Raw genomic sequence first — 22,346 nt, 5'->3', positions numbered from 1 at the left:
GCTCTGAGCGGTCAGCACAGAGCCCGACGCGGGGCTCGAACTCACGGACCGTGAGATCATGACCTGAGCCAAAGTCGGATGCTTAACCGACTGAGCCACCCAGGCGCCCCGAGAAGGGTTTTTAAAAACCACAATCACTCTTTGGATTGGCTAAGAAGTAGAATCGATGCTTAGTTGCCAGTCACTTCAGTTAATTTGTAGCACCATTAATAAGTGAACTATAAATTCCTATTATGACACATAAGAAGTATCAATTTAGTAGATATGTTGAAGGATAAAATTATGATTGTAGATTTTGTAGCTTTCATATTGTAATCCATATTTGACTTTCCATGTAGATTTGCCAAATAGAATTTGATAGCAAAGGCATCTGAAAATGGGAATGACAGATTAGCATGAATTAAGACAGCACCCTGCTATAATTCTTCCACTGTGGTTCTCAAACACATTAGGCAGCTTCTCCACCAGTACTTCCCTTCTGTATGACACCTTCTTTCTCAGGATTCCCACAGGACTTGCTCAGTCATATCTTTCAGACCTCGAACAAATGCTACCTTCTCAATGAGCACTTCCTGACCACCTTATTTTGTATCGCAACTCACACCCCCCCCCCCCCAACTTATATACCCTGATGGCTACCTGACTTATTTTTCTTTATTAACACTTATTAGCATCTGACACCCTATGTATACATAGTTTTTGGCTTGGTATCTAACGACACGTTTTAGAATTTAGACTCTGTAAGGGCAGGTGGTGTGTATGTTTTGTTCACTGCTTGATCCCAGAGCCTAACATATGACAGATTCAGTGATATATGTTGAGTGAATGGATTAAGTTCTAGATCTTCCGTATCTTATACACAAGTTCTTTGAGCACAGGCAAGTTACTTAGCCTACTGGTTTCTGTTTCTTTATCTACAAAAGAAGAGAAGTAATGATGCCTGCTACATTTTGTGGGTTAAATGAAACACTGTGGATGAAAGCTTTTTCTAAAGGCAAATGTTCACTGTTGGCACATCAAATGGCTTTAAGGAAACTGTGTGGAGGTAATAGATTTCGCTTTGCTTGGATTATCTGGTTCAGAGGAGACCTAGACTTGGATTACGCTGTTGGCTTTGGTATACAAATCAAAGTCAAAGCTATGAACTCTTTGCCTATTCTAAGTTGTTAGTAACACGGCAATCAGTTGATCTTGTGACAAAAAGCAGGCAGTGATTTATAAAGACATGTTTAGAGGTAACATGTAGATGCAAGATAGAATTTAAGGGATGGAAATTAGGTGGGGTGAGGGTAGTAGGATGCTAAAGCCAACTGGCCTACGTGAGAAATAAACAAGGTGAGTGTGACCTTGTTTAAAGTATGCTATCAAGAAAAGTGAGGCTTCATAGAAAGGGTAGTGTGGTGATTAATCATATGTGTCAATTTGGTTATGCTATGGTGTCAAATGCTTGGTCAAACATTAGTCTAGATGTTTCCAGGAGGTTCTTTTGTATATGTGATTAACATTTACAATCAGCTGACTTTAAGTAAAGGACATTTCCCTTGGTAATGTGGATGGTGGGTCTCATCCAACCATTTGAAAGCCTTAAGAGCAAAACGCTGCAGTTTCCTGGAGAAGGAATTCTGCCTCAGGATTGTAACATAGAAATCATGCTGAGTTTCCAGCCTGTCTGTCTGTCCTATGGATTAGCTAGCTCCCACATTCCTGGGAGCCAATGCCTTAAAATAAAACTCTCTCTCTCTCTCTCTCTGTCTTTCTCTGGCTCCCTCTTTCTTTTTCTCTCTCATTAGTTCTGTTTCTTTTTTTTTTTTTTTAACTTTTTATTTATTTTTGAGACAGAGAGAGACAAAGCATGAATGGGGGAGGGTCAGAGAGAGGGAGACACAGAATCTGAAACAGGCTCCAGGCTCTGAGCTGTCAGCACAGAGCCCGACGCGGAGCTCGAACTCACGGACTGCGAGATCATGACCTGAGCAGAAGTCGGCCGCTTAACCGACTGAGCCACCCAGACGCCCCTCATTAGTTCTGTTTCTTTAGAGAACCCTGATCGATACAAGTAGTAATCTGTGGTTTACAACTGTGAAAATTAAATAAAACAGTGTGTGCTAATTTCATAATAAAATCCTAGCACACAGTAGGTGCTCAAAAATGGTCATTCTCATCATGGCGATGGTGGCGGAGGTTATCAGGTAATGTGTTTACCAAATGGAGTTTTGTCCTCAATTAGCCTATGAGAGCATCCACTGAGTACCTAAAATTTGGTGACTGATTTAACAAGTCAAATTCAAATAAATAAAAGTTCAGTCAATTATAAAACACACTCAAAATATTAAGTATAGAAGCAAATTTGTTTATGTGGCTATAGTGAGAACCGTGTTTAGACAGGGTATAAATTCTTGAACAAACAGGCTGGGATTCAAATCCCATCTTTGCATCTTACCTGTATGTGATCTTATCTGTGAAATGGGTATTGTAATGCTATCCCCACAGACTTGCTGTGGAACTTTAGTAAAATAAATTATATAAAACATCCAAAACTGTGCCTGTCATATTTTGCTCCTCATTTCCCTAAGGCACAGTAAGTTAACATCAAGTTTCCTAATTTTTGAAATTTCAGCTTTAGCCCTTGTATGCCAAAAGAGAGGTCAATTTCAAATTCCATAATTGGCGATAGGCATTTTTCTTTTTCCCTCCAGATAACTGAAACTTTACTGAGAGAAAAGAATGTTTGATAAGGCACAAGCAATTTTTAATGCAGTCTCATATTGACTAAAGCTTCATAGAGAAGAAAAGGGGTAGCTGCCTTACCAGACAGGGGGTGCATAGTTAAAGCCTCTCACCCTTATAGGCAGGTACATCAGAGAGGGGTTCGATGCACCCCAAAACCAATGATTCTCACAAGTCCCTCACAAGTCCTCTAGGGCATCTTTGGTGGACTTACCCAAACAGACTCAAGAGCAGCAACAAGGCCCAGGGTTGAGCTCTGTCGCTGCAGAGTCTATTACGGGACACTGATAATAAAGCCGAGTGCCCTATAGAGAAAGAAACCAGAATCATTGTCGTGTTATAAAATATATATTTTACTGTATGTCCATATGATGTGTATTTTATTATCAGTAGTGCTTATTAATGAAGAGTTATTCATTCTCAGGAGTATCATTTAACTTGAAATAAATAAAGAAACTGAGTGTGGTTTTAATACTATAAATGTACCTTCTAAAAATACAAGAGAAAGTTGCTTTTTATAGGAAGGAAGGAATGGAGTGTTTCAATTATAATATTATTTCTTGAAATTTAGGGCATATTAAAGGATACTTTAAAAAAACTATTTTGGGGCACCTGCGTGACTCAGTTGGATAAGCCTCCTACTTCAGTTCAGGTCATGATCTTTCAGTCCACGGGTTTGAGCCCTGTGTTGGGCACTGTGTTAACAGCTCAGAGCCTGGAGCCTGCTTTGGATTCTGTGCTCCCTCTCTCTCTGCCCCTCCCCTGTTCACTCTCTGTCTCTGTCTCTCAGAATCATACATAAACATTAAAAAAAAATCAAAAACTATTTTGGTATGTTATAAAAGGATTATATGTCATTTAAATTATTGACAAACTTAAGGAATTGTTCCATGTAACCAAAAAATAATGATATTAGTAGTAATAGTAATCCTTTTTAAAGAAAGTTTACTTACTTATTGTGTGTGTGTGTGTGTGTGTGTGTGTGTGAGAGAGAGAGAGAGAGAGAGAGAGAGAGAGAGAGGGAGAGGGAGCATGGGGAAGGAGCAGAGAGAGGAGAGAATCTGAAGCAGGGAGAATCTGTGCTGTTAGGACAGAGCCTGACATGAGGCTTGATCCCACAAACCATGAGATCATGACTTGAGCAGAAACCAAGAGTCAGAGGCTTACCTGACTGAGCCACCCGGGTGCCCCAGTAATTGTAACACTTATAAAAGCAGAATGCACATTGCCAGACAGAGTGTGCCAGGGCGAAGGCTCTGGCCAGCACCCTTGCAATAGAACATCCCTGGGGCATCTCAGGAAGGCTGCTGAGTCTGGCACCCCATCAGGTAGACAGAAGCAGAAACTCAAGCAGGAAATGTCTGGCTGTAACATCTGGGTTCAGAGACCAAGGGCTGAAACATCTGTATTGGGGATTAACTAAGAGTAGGCTCATTAAGACAATGTCAGGAGTGGAGAGAGATGGAAGGAGAGGCAGCAGCCAGGCTGTGTTTGATGGTACTGAAAAGAAGAGCTCTGGGAGGATGAAGGCAGAAGCGAGGTCAAAATTTACCATTAACTTTTCTCCAAATTGTTAATAGCTTTATTTGATTTTAATTATATTGCAAACATATATTGAAATACTTAGATGATATAAAAACTATAAAGATAAGAGTACAAAGTAAAATCCTGAATTCCATATATTTATAGGAAAGTTAACAATTTTTTAGTCTTTCCATATACAGCACATACTTTTTCATTTATTGGGTCATACTGATTCATCACCTGTTTTTAAGGATTTCATCTTCTTTCTTTTCTTTTTTTAAATTTTTAAATGTTTATTTATTTTTGAGAGAGAGACAGAAACAGAACGTGAGCAGGGGAGGGGCAGAGAGGGAGGGAGACACAGAACCTGAAGCAGGCTCCAGGCTCGGAGCTGTCAGCACAGAGCCGGATGTGGGGCTCAAACCCACGAACCATGAGACAATGACCTGAGCCAAAGTCGGACGCTTAACCGACTTGAGCCACTTAGGCGCCCCATGAATTTCATCTTATTTCAATGACTATAAATCCACAGTGTCGTTTTCAATGTGTGCATAGTAATTTGTTTGGTGAATATACCCAAACGTACTTTATCCATTTTCTGTAGATAGGCATTTAGGCTTTTTCATGTTTTTTAACCAAAATAAACACTTTTGTGATAAACACTCTTTGAAACTGCTATTGCTTCCCTGTTTGTTTCAAATATAAATAAAATTTATTTTTCTTCCTGAAAATAATATAACCACGTGAAGTAAGTTTTGAAAACAGAAAAATTAAAAAAAATTATTTGTATTTTTGCCATTATAATGTCAATCTTTTTTGTCTTTCTTTCTTGGGATCTTTTTTTTTTTTGTCCTAATTTTTATCACTTTTAATTATGTAGTAGGTGATTTGTATGCTGCTCAGCTAAAAGACATCAATCAAACCTCAAATCTGTAGTTGTTTCTAGTCTCAGAGGTGCCAACATGCATCGAGGAGGAGTGTAGGGTGAAGTGTAGGGAGGCTGTGACAACCAGGAGCTTCTATGCGCCAGGAGAGATGGTGCTCCCTCATCCAGGCATGAGACTGGGACTTCATGGAGGCTGACTTTCTGAATCCCACCAGTTAGCCTGGTTGTGTCTGTCATCTCAAGGCCACCCGGAGCCTCTGTCCTCCAGAATTGTTGGGTTAAAAGCAACGAGTACTGATGTTTATTAAAAGGACAAAACTGTGCTTGTAGCATTGTACATATTATCCTATTTAATACTTACTACAACAATTTGAGTTAGCTATAACAAGCATCTTTTTATAGATAAGGTGATAGTTTCAGAAAGGTTAAGTTACTTGGCCAAAAGTGCATTACATAGAAAAATCGGAATGGAAATCTGTAACTGTGGGCCTCTAAATAAACTTGTGAATAGCCTACAAATGTCCTGGGCTATGTGGTGATAGGTGGTAGTAGATTCCTATCCTTGATCATATCCTTCTTGATCATATCCTTCCAGTTAGAGGAATGTACAGTTGTCATTTCCTGGGTTAGGAGTGTGAGAACATATAAGATGCAAAATTACCTTCATTTATGTGATAGATGGGTGAGTAATGCTATAAAATTACCCATATATCTTCAGAAGATATATGGGATGAACTCTGTTGGCTTAGTTCTACCAGGTACATGGCTTGGCCAAAGGTTTTGATGATGAGAAGGAACCCAAGATGCTCTCTCTGGGGCTTACCAAAGAGTTTCAGATGATGTCATTTGTCATAATGATTTATTTTCAACTGTACCACATGCCAGGGGGGACCAGCAAGAAAGAGGGATTGACTAGGAACAACATACTTGGCACTGCAGAAAGAATAAAGTTGCTAGAACCAACATTTTTTTTTTATAGAAATCAAAACTGATTCCTCATGATATTCATGAATCAAAGCATTCTACCTCCATCTGATCCTAAGTGAATTTCTATAGTTTAGGTGAAAAACAATCTAATATAGAGAATAGTCGAGGTAGGGCACTAGTGCAATGGATGTCTCTTACTTTGTTGTACTATCAACCTCCACTTTTTCTACATCTAGGCCTTTCCCAGTGCTATCATCCATAGTGTAGCAGCTGCATCAAACTTATAACCATATGACCTCTGTCAACTGGCCTGGGGTGGACAATTGGCTAGTCATACTGAGTCCTTATCCAAGAGGCTTAGAACGTAGGGTCAAGAATGTCATGCTCTCATCAGGGGTTTGGACTGTTAGGAATAGTTGTATCACCACACATCCTAGCATGTGGACCAGAGTGAAACAGCAATGACAGTGAGAGAGAACATGAAGCAGAACCACAGAAGGCAATAGAGAAGAAAGCTGCTCATTTGAGTTTTTCCTGAAATCCTTGCGATTGTTATCTTTGGGTTTAGTGAGATGTCTCATGTCTTTATAAAATTCTGTTTTTATCTTAACCTGGTTGGAGCTGGGTTTCTATCACTTCTGATCACAAGAATTCTAACTAATATAACTAGTGTTAAACTAAGCTTGAAATGAATGGAACCAACAAAAAAAAATGGGGCAGCCTCCATAGTTAATACGTAAACCATATTATCTGTATGAGAAATAGGAAAAACTTCATGGTTTTCTAAATTCAGAAGGGAGTAGCAGATGCCACTGTAGTCAACTATATTAATAAAGGTACCTCCTATTTCTTGAGGAAAATATGACATTTAACTAACAGTACCAAAGGCAAGCTTTCACCTTTTGGAAAGGTCTTTTTACTCTTTAATATGATTGTTAAAATAGCAATGGATTTTTTTTTTTTTTCTTCATGGCTGGCACCACAGAAAGATAATAGGAGTGACTTGACTGCAGTGAAAGTTGCATTTCAGAAATATTTTCAAACTAGCCATATAAAGGGCAGCCAAACAAAACAAAACCAAACCCCTCTCATTTCAGGTTATTTTATAAGAATTGTGCATTTGAGACAGCTAAAAATGAAAACAAAAGAAATTAAATCATTATATAGGATATCTATACAGTAAGTTTAATTTTGTTGGAGAGAATGCATATTGAAAAATATTTAGTAACAAATGTCTCTAACAATCTAGAATTTCTGAAAATTTATAAAAATATATATATTCTAACATTTGTATGTGATATGTTGTAGTGATACATCAAAAGAAGAACATATTGACTAGTGACTTTTAGAAATATGTTCAGGGTACAGATTATTAACAATTCTTATTTCCATTTCCTATCTAAAAAATAATAAATATAATCTTTTATCCCATGTCACAATATTCTGAGAAACATGACTTTCTGAACAGTCTGTTTTATGTCTTTACATATGTCGTTCTAGTTAATGTAGTATTTTTCTGTGTAAGCTATTTGGATAAATACCACATATTAAATAAAATAAAACTGGAAATTTTATTTTTTAATGTTTTAGTTTTATGAATTGAACATGTTTTCATCATAAAGGATTATATAGAATATATAAACATATCAATCTAAAGCTAAAATCACATGAAGTGTATCTTACTGTCTCATTGTTCATAATTGGTGTTGTTAATTCATACTAATATCTTTTCATATAGTTGAAAGTGTAGTAAATGTGTCACAAATAGAATGGAGAGCAATGACAAACCGAGAAAGTATTTGCAACATGTAGAACAAAGAATTTCGTATTCTCTTTAAAACATTTCTACATGGATTTTAATATCTTTATATAAATATACATACATATTATATAGTTTACAAATACATACAAATATATATTTATACATACATGTATGTGTAAATCAAATTTTATGTAACATATTTAGTTAACTTCTTGCTGGAGGAAAGTTAGTCCAAATTTTTTACTCCTATAAATACAATCCTACGGGAGATATTCTTGTAAATAAATTCTGGAAAGCATATGTAACTATTCTTAAGAAAAATTCTTACTAGAGAATTTAGTACATTAAGAGAAAGGAGCATTTAAAATATATTTTTTTAATGTTTCTTCATTTTTGAGAGAGAGAGAGACATACCATGAGCAGGGGAGGGGTAGAGAGAAAGGGAGACAGAATCTGAAGCAGACTCCAGGCTCAGAGCCTGACATGGGGCTTGAACCCATGAACTGTGAGATCATGCCTGAGATGAAGTTGGATGCCCAACCAACTGAGCCACCAGGTGTCATGAGAAAGGAGCATTTTTAAGGCTCTTGTTATGTCTTATCTGAGGAAATTGAGAGGTGTTTTGTTTTTTGTTTTGTTTTGTTTTGTTTTGGTGTGAATAGGTGTTTTTATTAAAGCACAGGGACAAGATCCTTAGGCTGAAAGAGGTGTACTGTGATTGTGAGGAGTGATTGAAAATTTACTTTTAAGTTGTGGGGGATGGGTAGAGAGAATGAAAGTCTCTAAATTAGAGATTTCCAATGTTAAAGAAGATTTACAGGATCCTGGAGGTCTGGCTATTGTTAAGCTAAGGTCCCTTTTAGTCTAGCAAAACATGAACATTAAGGCAATCTTGAAGCCTTGAGGAATGTCACACTCTGCTCGCCTCAGGCATTTATCAATGGGCTGTAAGTTGTAAGGAAATTTAATTTTATCTACATTTCTCTTGCTTTGTTCTCCTCATCATTTTCCCCTCAGAACCATTTGGACCCTTAAATCTTTAAGGTTGTTGAGGCTGGAAGGTCTTTTCTTCTGTAACTATTCCTGCTGAATAGGGGCAGAGAGATGTCAACATTGGTCAGTTGGGGAATTTCAGAGAATTTTTAAACTAGGTTTTAACATATGTAATACATTGTCTTTGTACTAAGTATACATAAGATGATACGTAGTTATTCACCTGGTCATGGGGCCTCTTCCAATTGTATCTGCCTCCTCTCCTGCCCTGTAATAAGCAATGTCAGTAGGCTAGTGTGGCTTTCTTTCACTCATGCAAGTGTATACATGTAGAAGCGTGTTTTGTTTTGTTTTGTTTTTCACCACCAAATAGAACCATATTAATGACATTAATTGGGAAATTACTTCTTTCATTTGAAAATATTGTCACCAACCTGTAAGTCAGCAGATTTAAACAAAAATAATTTTGAAATTCTTATGGTTCTCCCTTATATTTATAATTTTGTATAAATATGATTATAGCCTATGTGCCATTATTTTTTAAAGAGCAGTTATTTTTAACTCTTCTAGCCTTTGTTCTCTTCATTCAGTTTTCCCATATTTCCATACATGAACAGATATAGTATATAGCCAGTATATATATATAGACACTGTTTCTATATATAAACGCTTTCACAATACATACATTTATACGTGTATAAACTTATATATAAATATATATACTTGTAAATACACACAAATACACACTTATACACCTCATACACACTCCATACATAAATATAGCGATATAGATCTATTTATTTAGTTTATAGAGATTTGTCTCTTTCTTTTACAGAATAATTAGTATGCTATACCCTTGATAGCATCTTGTTTTGCTCACTGAGTACACCTTGAAAGTTGAAATCATTCCCAGTCAAATGGTTTAGTGCTAGCTCAATTTAATGGACAAATATCAATTCATCATGTTAATGTGCCATAATGTCTTCACATGTAATTATTGGTGGATCATGTACATTTTAATTTCTGCCAATTTAATAGTGAAATTTCAAAATCTCATTTTTTTTTACATTTATTTGGTTATTGTGCATTTGATCATTTTTCGTACTTTTAATTTTTCCCCCGTTTTATTGAGATATAATTGACATGCAACGCCGTATAAGTTTAAGGTGTATAGCATAATGACTTGTATATTGTGAAACGATTAGCACAGTTAGTTAACATCCATCATCTCATATATATACCAAAAAAAAAAAAAAAAAAAAAGCTTTTTCCTTGTGAAAACAACTATTAGGATTTACTCTCTTAACAACACACAGATAAATCTACCATAGAGTAGTTTTAACTATCGTCATCATGTTGTACATTATATCTGCAGTACTTATTTATCTTATAACCAGAAGCTTGCACCTTTTGACCACCTTCATCCAATTCCCCAATCCCTCATCCCCTGCCTCCAGAAACCACAAAACTGCATCTCTTTTTCTATCAGTTTGTTTTATTTTGTCTTGGCTTTCAGTTTAGTTTTGTTTTTTAGATTCCACACGTAAGTGAGATAATATATTATTGGTCTTTCTTTGTCTAACTTATTTCACGTAGCCATAATGCCCTCAGGGTCTATCCGTGTTGTCACAAATGGCAGGATTTCCTTCTTTTTATGGCTGAATAATATTCCATTGTTTATTTATGCTACAATTTCTTTGTCCATGTATCCATTACTGGAAATTTATGTTGTTTCCATGGCTTGCCTTCTGTGGATAATGCTGCTACAAACATGAGGTGCATATATCTCATCAACGTGGTGTTTTCATTTCCTTCAGATATATTCCCAAAAGTGGAATTGCTGGATCATATGGCAGTTCTATTTTGAATTTTTTGAAGAAACTTAATAGTGTTTTCCATCGGAACTATACCAGTTCACAATGCCACCAGTAGCACACAAGTGTTCTCTTTTTTTCACATTTTTGCCAGCATTTGTCATCTCTTCCCTTTTTGATGATAGTCATTCTAACCATCTTGGGAAAAAACCAAAGTTCAAAATTCAAAGTACAGTTTCTACTGATTGCATGTTGCTTTCACATAGTGTTAAAGTCAAAATATCATAAATTGAGCCATCCTAAGTTGGGGACTGTCTGTATATGCATATCACTCTTAGTAAATGCAGGAAAATGGATAGCTAGTTTTACCATTATCATATAGCTAAGAACTGCAATTGAAACACGTGGTTTAACTACTAATCAATACAGCAGTCTTTTCCTTATAGAGTTCACGTTTAAGTTATTGACAGAATTTACACATGAAGAATATTTACCCCATACCTTTTCAGGAATAGTTACACAACCAAAGGATGCTACATAATTATCACCAATATTACTAAAAATATTTAACATTTACTGCTGCTGCTTCTGTGCCAGTAGTATTTAATTCGTCCAACAACCATGTGTGGTGAGTACCCACATGTTACCCATTCACAAATGAGGCTCCTCGTGTTTAAAGAAATTATCACCTATCTCAGTGAGGAATAGCCAATGTCCTTCTGATGTAAAACTCTTATTTTTATTCATTAAGCTTCACTGACCTTATCAATATACACATTCTTTAAAGCTGATATAAAATAATTTAGAAAAAATTCTGTAAGAATTGAAATTATAAGCATATAATGTCAGGGCAAATGATTGGTATTCAATGCCTCTTAACCATGATGCCTCACTGCCTTTGAGTCCCCACTGCGTCTGCGCGTGGAGCCTGGGGTCAGGCTGCAACGCCAGAGCACGCGCTTGCGCGTAAATGGGGCTGCCGGGTCATCCACCCGCGACCGTTTTAACCTCGAGAGACGGCTTGCATCGGGCCGTGGCTGCGGGCGACTGGGAAAGTAACTATGACGCGCACTTGGGTAAGATTGACAACCAATTTATTTCTTCTCATCCTTGGTCTGTGCCAACCCTCAAAAATTTTGGTTCCATCAAAGAAGCACAGCTCATCATAAAGGCAATTAAAAAATGATGGGGCGCCCGGCTCAGTTGGTTAAGCGGCCGACTTCAGCTCAGGTCATGATCTCGCGGTCCGTGAGTTCGAGCCGCGCGTTGGGCTCTGTGCTGACAGCTCAGAACTTGGAGCCTGCTTCGGATTCTGTGTCTCCCTCTCTCTCTGACCTTCCCCCATTCATGATCTGTCTCTCTCTGTCTCAAAAATGAATAAACATTAAAAAAAAAATTAAAAAACGAAAACCACTTCCCTAAACAATTTCTTCCTTAACATATTATGACGGAGGTAAAGACATGTATATCTTACAAATGTACAATCTGTGGACAAAGGTTTATAAAGTAGTGTCCTTATTAAACCAAGACATTAGGACCAAACTTTTGTTACATAAATATGTGAATTTATCATCACTTGACTTTCTGGTAGTAGGGTTTTTTTTTTCCAACTTTTTGAGGTTTTAAGCTTACTGCGATGTATTTATTTCCCTAAGAACCCCATCCACATAAATTTAATTGTATGCCTTGTGTGTATTTTAATATTGATGTCAAATGATATTAAGTTCACTTGAGGTTTTTTTAAAAGAACTTTGCAGTTTTTCTTGATGTAATTCAGAAAAGTCCATAAAGCTTTTTTGAAAACACCCACATTTCTGTACCCTACTACATATTTCTTTTCCAAATTTAATACAGTCAAGTTAATATAGAAAAATTATCATTTTCAGGTTATATATATCCCCCATATTTTAATTATCTCATTTTGCATATCAGATACTTCTCCACAGAATTATATAAAATGGTGTTTTCTATTAATAAATCCTCATGACACAGTATACATTACACATGTATTATTGCATGTATAAAAAATTAATAACATTTAATTTTTTAAATTCTGGAATGGAACTTGAATTTTAGCCTTGTTTGTTTGTTTACTATTAGTTGAAGGAACTGAGACTCCCCAAGGTTAATTGATTTGCCCAAGATCACATATGTCATAAATGGTGAATCCTGGGTTGGAATGCTTATGTTAAAACAAGTAATAGTATATAATTATTTATTTTTCTCAGATGCTAATTATATCAAATCCAGTGTGTCACAAAAATAAAAACCATCATTCAAACACACTAGCTAGAAAAAAAATTTCTTTTTTTTAAATGTGCCTTTTTCATTCAGTGTAAATGGAATGAAACTGCATAAATGTTCTACAAAATCACATTAACTGTTGTCAATATTTATGTACAGTAATACATTTAGTCAACATATTTTAATTCATTTTTTTACTAATAACACTAAGATATATATTTTGAACTTACAATGTGTTTTGATTCTTGAATTCCTAAAAAGTGGAATGTTAAGGCTAAAATACTATATTGAAATCTATGTTAAAATTGTGAAACAAAGCAAAATGAATTTACTTCACAGTTGTCCCAAATTATAGTCCAGTTTCTAAAACTGCATCATTTTCCTGAGATTTTAAGTATTGATATTGATTTGAGGTATTGATTTTCTATGATACTAAATATTAAGGGTATTATTCTAGTTTTCTTGAATTTTGTTTTCTATTCCATTGCTTTATTTATTTCTTTATAAACATCACTATATTGAATTGTTAAATTTCTCTAGATTTTCATACATGTTAAGGTAAATATAGTTTTTTTCAGTCTTTGCTTATTTATTTTTCATAAAACACTATACACATTTGTTTGCAAGTTTCCTCCAAAAGATTCTATTGAAATTTGGATTAGAATTACCATTTGGCAAGTTTATAGTTCTGCCTTTTTAAAAACAGAGCTTTATATTTTCATTTATATTGTATTATCTCCCTAAGTTAATTTAATGTTATTTCTCTCCATATTTCTATAGATTTTTTATTACATTTATTTTGAGAAATTTGATATCTTTATATATTTTTGGCCAATGAGAATTATTATTTTCATATTAGATTTTATATTTGACATTGACTGGTATATAAGAAAATAATTGTTTTTCAAATGTTAGTTTTACTATCATCATAAAGAACTCTAATTTTTTAAGGTTTGATTCTCTTTGTTTTTTTTTTTTTTTTAGGTAGATAAAAATGTTATTTGCTAATGATGATAATTTGTCCTCATTTCCAATGTTTATATATTTTGTTGTTTTTATGTTCATCTTGAGTTACTTTAATAGCTTTTTGTAAAGTAATATGAAAGTATAATTTTTTTCTTATTCCTGGTTTTGGTGGATTCAGCGTAATGATGATTTATATTGCTTTTTAAATAGCATTTAATTTTTTCTTTTAATTCTACAATGGATCTTGAATTTTAGCCTATAAATTTTAGACCTTTTTTGAGGTGATCTTATAGTTTTATTCTCTGACCTATTGAAGGATGTATAAATAGTCTTTGAAATACCGGAATATTTTAAAAATCACTTTGAATCATATTTTAATATATAATTAAATTTATGTGCTATTGTTTTATTAAGAACTTTGACCCTAATGTTAAAAAATAAACTTTACATATAATTTGTTTATTTATTTTTATAAGGCTTTGACATTAGATCTATAAAATCATAAGTTAATAGAAAGCTTTCCTTCATAGATTTAGAATAATTATAATAATATTTGCCAATATATTTCTGAGATATGGTTGACAACTTTCTTTGTTTTTTCCATTGTTATTGGTGTATTTAGTTTTTCTCGAGTCAGTTTTGATGGTTCATAGTTTCTAAATTATATCCATTTTAAACAGATTTGCAAATATATTAGCATATTTTGCCTGTCTAAATAGGAGAAATGTGTGTTGTTATATATTATAAATACATACATGTAATTTTTTTTTTCTCTCAGCCACTATTTTGTGGTGAAAAAGAATTGCAAGCATTCTCTGAAGCTCTGGCTGTACTGTCATCTTCAGTTACTATCCAACCAAAATAAGTCTACTATTTACTTCTTCCATAATATTCTTAATAACTAAGGGCTATCAGCATTTCCAGTTTTAGACCATATCATCTTAGATTTAGATATAAGCAACAGTAAATATTAACCCAGCAATAAAGACAAGATAGGGCAGGGAAGTTACTAGCTCAATTATGTTTTAATTTGGAATTTTAAATTTTGATTAATCCTATCTTTCCATTAAGACAACTGAAAAAGAGGGAGAGGTCACCTGCTTTACAAATACCTTTTTTTCTGAGCTATAAAACTGCAGTCAGTTCTTGCTACCTAAATATAGCCAGCCACAAGGTAGATAGGTGGCTCAGTCAGTTAAGCATCCAACCCTTGATCTCAGCTCAGGTCTTGATCTCAGGGTTGTGAGTTCAAACCCTGCCTTGGACTCCATGCTGCATGAGGAGCCTACTTAAAATGGGTACAAACTTATTTGTGGAAAGAATCTTAGGTGAAAGCATTGTTGTATAATTGGAAAACCCATACTTACAAACAGGCTTGTACTTGTCATGCAGTTGAGCATATTTTTCTATTTCATTCTCTTCTTCAGATACACAGATTCAATATTTGTTGGATTTAATTGTATACTCTCCTTTTCTGATTGGTGTTTCCAATTTATATTTGCCTGTGCTTTTCTCAAGGTTGTTCTCCACATCATAGGCTCAATTTTTAGCATTGTTGATTCTTCATTTGACTGTTTCTAATAATATTTAAATTTTATGATGACATAATTTTTTTTCTTCAAGGTATTTTCTTAGATCCTTCGGTTTAGTTTTTATTCAGTCTCTTTTCTTTCGTCTTTTTAAAATATTTTCATTTTTTTGAGCGTGCCCAGTGCTTATCATCTAAAATTTTATATTATTGTTTAATAAATTCTTCATCTATATATATCACACTATATTTATTTTCTTCTTTCCGTTGCAGGACATTTTTTTTTTGCAAAAATAGTTTATAGGTGCTTTTTGTTTACTTATTCATCCTTAAATGAGCAGCTGAATGAAGAACTGCTTGATATTTTATTATCTTGAAAATAAATTACATGAATTTAAGTTCTCTTTTCACTCTTGTATTTTTTTTTTAAAGATTTCCTTTTTTTATGTTTTTTAAAATTTATTTTTGAGAGGGAGGGGCAGAGAAAGAAGGAGACAGAGGATCTGAAGCGGACTCTGCACTGACAGCAGAGAGCCCGATGCAGGTCTCAAACTCACAAACCCTGAGATTGTGACCTGAGCCAAAGTCAGACGTTTAACCAACTGAGCCACCCAGGTGCCCCATTGTACTTTTTAATCCTTAAAAAATCAACCTAAAGTACTGTACAGAACTGGGCAGCCTAGGTGTGTTAAAGAGGCACTCTCTGCTTTGTGCCATTATTTAATATTTTACAGTAACATTTATTTTTAGTTCTTAGTTCCACTTAAATGTATTTTGCTTTGAAATAACACTTCCACAGTGTACGGAATAAACCTAACCTGTTAATCTCCACTTTCTCATGCACAATTCATTATCTAACACCATACCTTCCTTCCAAATTTTATGTCCACCATGCCTTGTCTCTGATACCAATGACAGCCATGGTCCATTAGCCAAGCCTGATGGACAATTCTCACCTCTTATTTTCTTCAAGCATACAACATTTGACCACTCTTTTCTTCTTGAAATACTCTCATCACTTATCTTCATTTCTCTTGCCTCTTCTCCTATCTTCATAATCAGTCTCCTTTCCTAACTACTACTGAATGGAGTACCTTGAGATTGGGTCATATTTTCTTTTCTTTAGCTGTACCCTACTTCCTAGATGATGTCCTCCAAACTTTTAGTTTTAAATATACTGTAAATGCTATAGACTCCCAAATTTATATTTTAAGCTTTGACATCTTTAAATTCCAGACTTCTATATTCAAACTACGTACTTGATATCTTTTCATGAACTTTTCAAACTTAATTAGTCCAAAAGAAAATTTTGTATTTTGTTCCTTATTTCATTTATCTTCTTCCTTCTGACTCCTTATCTCAGAAGTTTTATTGTTTCTTAAGAAACAATTATCCACTCAATTTTTCAAACTAGAACTTGAGGACTCTCATCTGTATTATTTCTCAAATCTACACTCAGTAGCCAGAATGATTTGTTAAGATCATAGATCATGTCACTTTGATTTTTTTGCTAAATTTTTTCAGTAGTTTCCACTTCAATTAGAACAATATTGGAACTACTTATCACAGCTTTATTTAGTTCATGGGTCCTCATTTGTTCTTCTGCCTCCCTCTCCAAATTCCTCTTGACGCTTTCTTCACTCAGTCAATATACTCTGACCATGCTGTTCTGATTTATTTTTTCTTGATCATTTCAAGCCCCTTCTTTTCATTGGACTTTTACTGTGGCTTCTAAAACTGCTAGGATGCTATTGTCCCGTCTCTTTGAAAGAAAAGTTGATTATCACCCATTAGTTATCAGCTTAAATGTTGTTTTCAGAGAGGCCTTCATAACCACTGCCTCTAAGTCAGGTTCCTCATCTTCCATTACTATCTGATGGCACTTATCACAATCTGTAATTCTCTTTATTTATTAACTTTTTTTTTTTTTTTACAGCATTCTTGAGAACAGGGACCTCATCTATCTAATTCATAGTATTATGCCACCTCCTGGCATGGCATCTGCAGGTCTAGACAGACTCTAGAAGCCCTAAGCATTGATAAGAGGGTAGAGCTCTCCTTCACCAAATACTATTTAAAATATATGATGGGGCACCTGGGTGGTTCAGTCGGTTGAGCATCAACTTCGGCTCAGGTCATGATCTCACGGTTCGTGGGTTCGAGCCCCGTGTTGGGCTCTGTGCTGACAGTTCAGAGCCCGGAGCCTGCTTCAGATCCTGTGTCTCCCTCTCTCTCTGCCTCTCCCCGGCTTGCACTTTGTCTCACTCTCTCAAAAATAAATAAAATAAAATAAAATAAAATAAAATAAAATAAAATAAAATAATAAAATAAGATATATGAAACTACAAAATAAGTTTGCACTTAATACAAATTTGATAATTTTCATGGTGACTATTTTGAATAAGATGTTAAACATTAGAGATTTTCTCATATTTTTGATGCTCTTTGATGGTACTTTAAAGATGTACTTGGTTATCTTATAGATATTCTAGTATCAATAAATAATGCTTTATTAATAAATGAAGAAATGAATGAGTGGACATTATAAATGTGTTTACAACATAAAGATTTCTAGTTTTTCATGTCTTAGGAAAAGAAAACTGTTCGGTCCTTATACTCAGAACCCTTTTCAGTGTGAGGAATTCTCAAAACATGTTAGGATGTATGTCTTGGACTCATGTAGAGAGGGGAAAAGTGTTTATGATCAACTGAAATTTGGAAACATAACAACTTTCCTGCTAATCAAGGATGGTGTAGAAGATGGAGGAGCTCATAGTTCATAGTGAAGGAAGGTGTAGCCACTGCTTTTACTGTTGAAACTGTTACTTTTTTGGAGACTGTAAGGAAGTCATTGAAGGGTGCTATTAATAAGAGGAGAGATTGAACCTGGATTTAAGGCTACAAAGGATAAGATTTCCATTGCTTTAGGACACTGTGCTGATTATTACTCTTACAGAAGCTTTTCACCTTTATTTTGATAAAATAGTTTTATAGAGGATTGCTTTTCCAAAATTTGCTATCTACCTGCTACTTAGAATATTTCAAAAATTGGATAACAGGTAGTGTTTTTAGATGATATATCATTATTGATTTTTAAGAGAAGCTCAATATTTTTTTTTTTGTCTCAAGGAATATTTTAGTTTCAAAATTCTTCTTATCCTCAATATCATCCCTGGCCCCTTACCATCTGTCCTGAACATTAGTGAGGATAATGTACTTTGCTTTTTGCCTTATATTCCAGTTCCTAAAGCAAGTGATGATCCTGGGAAGTATTGTCATTTTTCAGATTTATTACCCAGGGAAGTGTTTTTAATAGGCTAATGCAATGTTGCATAACAACATGCCTATATTAATATAATATTGAAAGTCTACCATAGGAAGTGCCTTCAGTAGAACTGATAAACATAAGAATTAGGTAAGAGGAATGGGCATGGGGAGTTTGTAGCATGTCTTATGCCTTCCTATTTTGTTTATCTATCATGGATTTGATGCGGAGAAAGACCCATATTGTTACATTCAAGATCCTCCAATGTCAGCTTTGACATAGAAGATAAAGGGAAGTAAAGCAATTTAGTCACAAAAAGAGGAGATTTCTAATGACTTTTGACACTGGAACAGCATGACATGGATGAAGGAAAATAATAAAGTAAAATAAGCCCAGAATGAAGAAATGTAAATACTGTACCCAAATTAATCACATCTGAAATAGAATGTAGGTATGTTTTATTGTTCACTTTGATCGATGTCTGTGAGTGGCTAGATGAGAGACAGTCTTATAAATCTGTCCCTGCATTGCAAGATCTCCTTCAGCACTTTTTCATGGCTTAGAATCAACTGAAACAGAGGTGATTATTTCTACAGCATCATTGCAGGTGTTCCTTGACTGTTAAACCTAACATCCTACTACTAACATTTAAATTTACAGTACAGATAAACATAGGAGTGATTATTTGCATTACAAAATAATATGTGATTTTTAACAAGATTCTTTTATATAATAAGCCCTTCTCCCAAGTTCACAAAAAACGGGAATCAATTTATAAGATGTTAATTATTCCTCCTTTCAGGATCATAACTATTATGTTTTCTATGAGGTAAATTTGCTTTTGGAAATGAATACTTTCAATGCTTGGCACTTTTCCTAAAGAAAAATAGCAATTAGTGATAACAAGTCACTTGACTATAGTTCAGAAACCCGTCATGTTTGTGTGGAATAAAGGCTTAAACAATCCACAGCTTTCCTAGAGGCAAGCAGAATTTCCTCTTTACTGAAGTAATGTGATCAGTTATTCCAGTTTTTGTATGCCTTTACACATTACCAGAGTCTGCCCTAGCTTTATGCAGCTAAGAGTAGAGGTGACAGGTAGGCCAGAATATAATGAATTACGGTAATCCTAGCAAGAAATAATGGAAGCACATCTGAAGGTTTTTCTGTCCCTTGGAGACTCAGTGAGATATATCCTAGAAAGGCTTCTAGGATGATAATAAGATGACTTTGCAACCTGATTAATATGGACATCAAAAACAAAGCTCAGAATCTAAAATCAGTTCAGTGTTATGAGCCCTGAGACATTGAGGAGGATATACTAGATGTCAGAGGGAAGAACTAAAAAGAAATATAAAGATTGATGTTGAGGAGACCCTATGAGTAATAATTTAGTCTTGTCTACATTTAGCTTTAAAAAGTTGGATGACGTCCAAGCCTGAATGTCACAGAGACCATTATGTGCCATGCAGAAAGCCATCACAAGGCCCATGGGGATGTGAAACAGACCGAAGTGTCATCTGTGCTTATTTGACACAGAAATGTATTGGTTCTAAAGCCAACATTCATAATAAATAGGCAGATATAAACATAAAACTATATACTTATATTTCATATATAAATAAAGCAACATATTAAAATTACTATTTTGTTTCATATAAATACAAATATATGCTATCATTTAAAGGACATAGTCCTACCCTCAAAAAGCTTATATTTCAAAACAGGTTACAATGTGAATGGTTTCCAATTACAGGATACTATTAAATTGCCCTATTATTTTTCAATGTTGTTTTTCAGAATATCCCATGAACTTTTAGCTATTTCTCTCTCCTTGGTACTTTTTGAGACTCAGGTGCAAGGGTTAAAAAATTGCCTGATGGCAACAATTATAGAATAGTGGAGGCTGCAATATTGAGGATTATAGACCTCTATAATCAATGGACCATAAAGTTCTGACACTTAAGAATTTATTCCCAACAGAGAAAACATTCTTTTTTTTTTTTTTTAACAATCTTTAATTCACTTTATTTTTCTTATACAAAACTATGTGGTGGTCACAGCTGGAGCCTGGGTCCTTTGCACTGAGACTCTGGTGTGGGTCTTTACAAGATGGTCAGTGAATTCCTGACAGGGAGACTTGGTGAACACAGTCTCTTTCCAAAGGTCAGGGGCGAGATAGATGTAGATCTTGGAAACGGCACCAAAAGTGGCCTTGGCGAAATTGCCCAGGATGGCAGTACAGCCCATGGCTGAGGTGTAGCAGTCCTCAATACCGGTTATCATCAGCAACTTCTTTGGCACAGGGGTTGAGACAATGCCAGTGCCTCTGGCGGCTGGGATGAGGCATCTCAGCACAGAGCCACAGTGGCTCATCACCTTGCAGGGACACTGTGGGGCTTGCAGATCTTGTTACCCCAGTAGCCTCACCGCATGGGGACAATGGAAAGCTTGGCCAGGATGATGGCCCTACGGATCGCAGTGGCTACCTCCTTGGAGCACTTAACACCCAGACCAACGAAGGTGTCCATTGTAATCCCCAGTGGCAACAAACGCCTTGAACCTGGTCCACTGGCCAGCCCGGGTCTGCTTTTGCACAGGCATAATCTTAAAAACCTCATGTTTGAGGGATGCCCCCAGGAAAAAGTCAATGATCTCAGATTCTTTGATGGGCAGGGAGGAGATAGATCTTATGTCCTTGACCAGGCAGGCCAGCTTGGTGACAGGAATCCACTCCTTGTCTTTGGTCTTGCCTTCACAAGCTCCTTGGTCTACCCCCTACCGCCCACGACCCCCCCTCTCCCCCCCCCCCCTGCTGTGGCCAGGCCCGAAGGCCGTTGCTGAAGCCTCCACAGAAACCACCACAGCCTCCCATTCCAGGGCTGTGGGTCCTCCAGGCCCTCCGGCAGCACCAGCGTCATCCACCATTTGGTGTTTTCCCAGAGAAGAATAGAGAAAAATCTTATCTGTAAACTATAGCGCATTTAAAAATGTTCAGTAATGTAGTTTTGTGTTTCATAAGAACAGTAGGGAATTAAATCTAGATTCTTGGAATAGAATACTGAACTTGTAATGATAGGTTTGTTTTTGCACACGGGGTTTTGTGTTGGAATCAATTGGTTAAGGACTGCATCCACTGGACTGAAGTATGCAAAGGAATGCTGGGTTTGATCAGTCTTCTATATGTTGGCCACTAACTAATTGGTTTGCTCTGGGTGGATGTGATTTCAGTATGATGGCCTGAATCATGTATATACTGGTGAACAATTCCTTTTTAAATTTTTTTCCTGGAAGCTTTATTTCAATAATCTGATTTTAAACAGCCTCCCTAACATGCCCTAAAACTATTTCTGAGATAGCAGTGAAATTTGTTTATCTTCAATCTAGGCCATACTCAACACAGGAGGATATTGCCTGATCCATTCTTCTCAACTTTTATTTATGAACTTTTACTTATGAATCTCCTAATTCAAGGTTATCTTTGAGTTTTACCAAGTGCTAAAAATAATGCTATTTCTTTATACTTACCCCAGTGGTATGTATGTATGACTTTTCACCAGACAACACATTTAAAAAAAAATTAACGTTTATTTATTTTTGAGAGAAAGAGACAGAGTGGGAGGGGCAAAGGGACACAGAGAGAGGGAATTGTCTCTGTTTGGAAGATATTAAAAAGTACTGGGAAATATATGAAATGATGTTTCTATAAT

General features: G+C 35.4%; 1 non-coding gene and 1 pseudogene across 1 annotated transcript; one reads left to right on the top strand and one right to left on the bottom strand.

Moving 5' to 3' along the window:
• Positions 1-11,522: 11,522 nt before the first annotated feature.
• On the top strand, positions 11,523-11,655 carry LOC128777919 (small nucleolar RNA SNORA76). Its single transcript, XR_008423223.1, has one exon. It is a non-coding gene; the product is annotated as a small nucleolar RNA SNORA76 (small nucleolar RNA).
• An 8,992-nt stretch (positions 11,656-20,647) lies between these two features.
• LOC109263251 (40S ribosomal protein S2-like) lies at positions 20,648-21,564 on the bottom strand (annotated as a pseudogene).
• Positions 21,565-22,346: the final 782 nt, after the last annotated feature.

Source organism: Panthera pardus, unplaced genomic scaffold (genome assembly GCF_024362965.1).
Source record: "Panthera pardus isolate Hobbes unplaced genomic scaffold, ASM2436296v1 HiC_scaffold_17, whole genome shotgun sequence".
Taxonomy (NCBI): Eukaryota; Metazoa; Chordata; class Mammalia; order Carnivora; family Felidae; genus Panthera; species Panthera pardus.
Note: the sequence above shows the minus strand (reverse complement) of the source record. Positions and strands in the feature narration are given on the sequence as shown.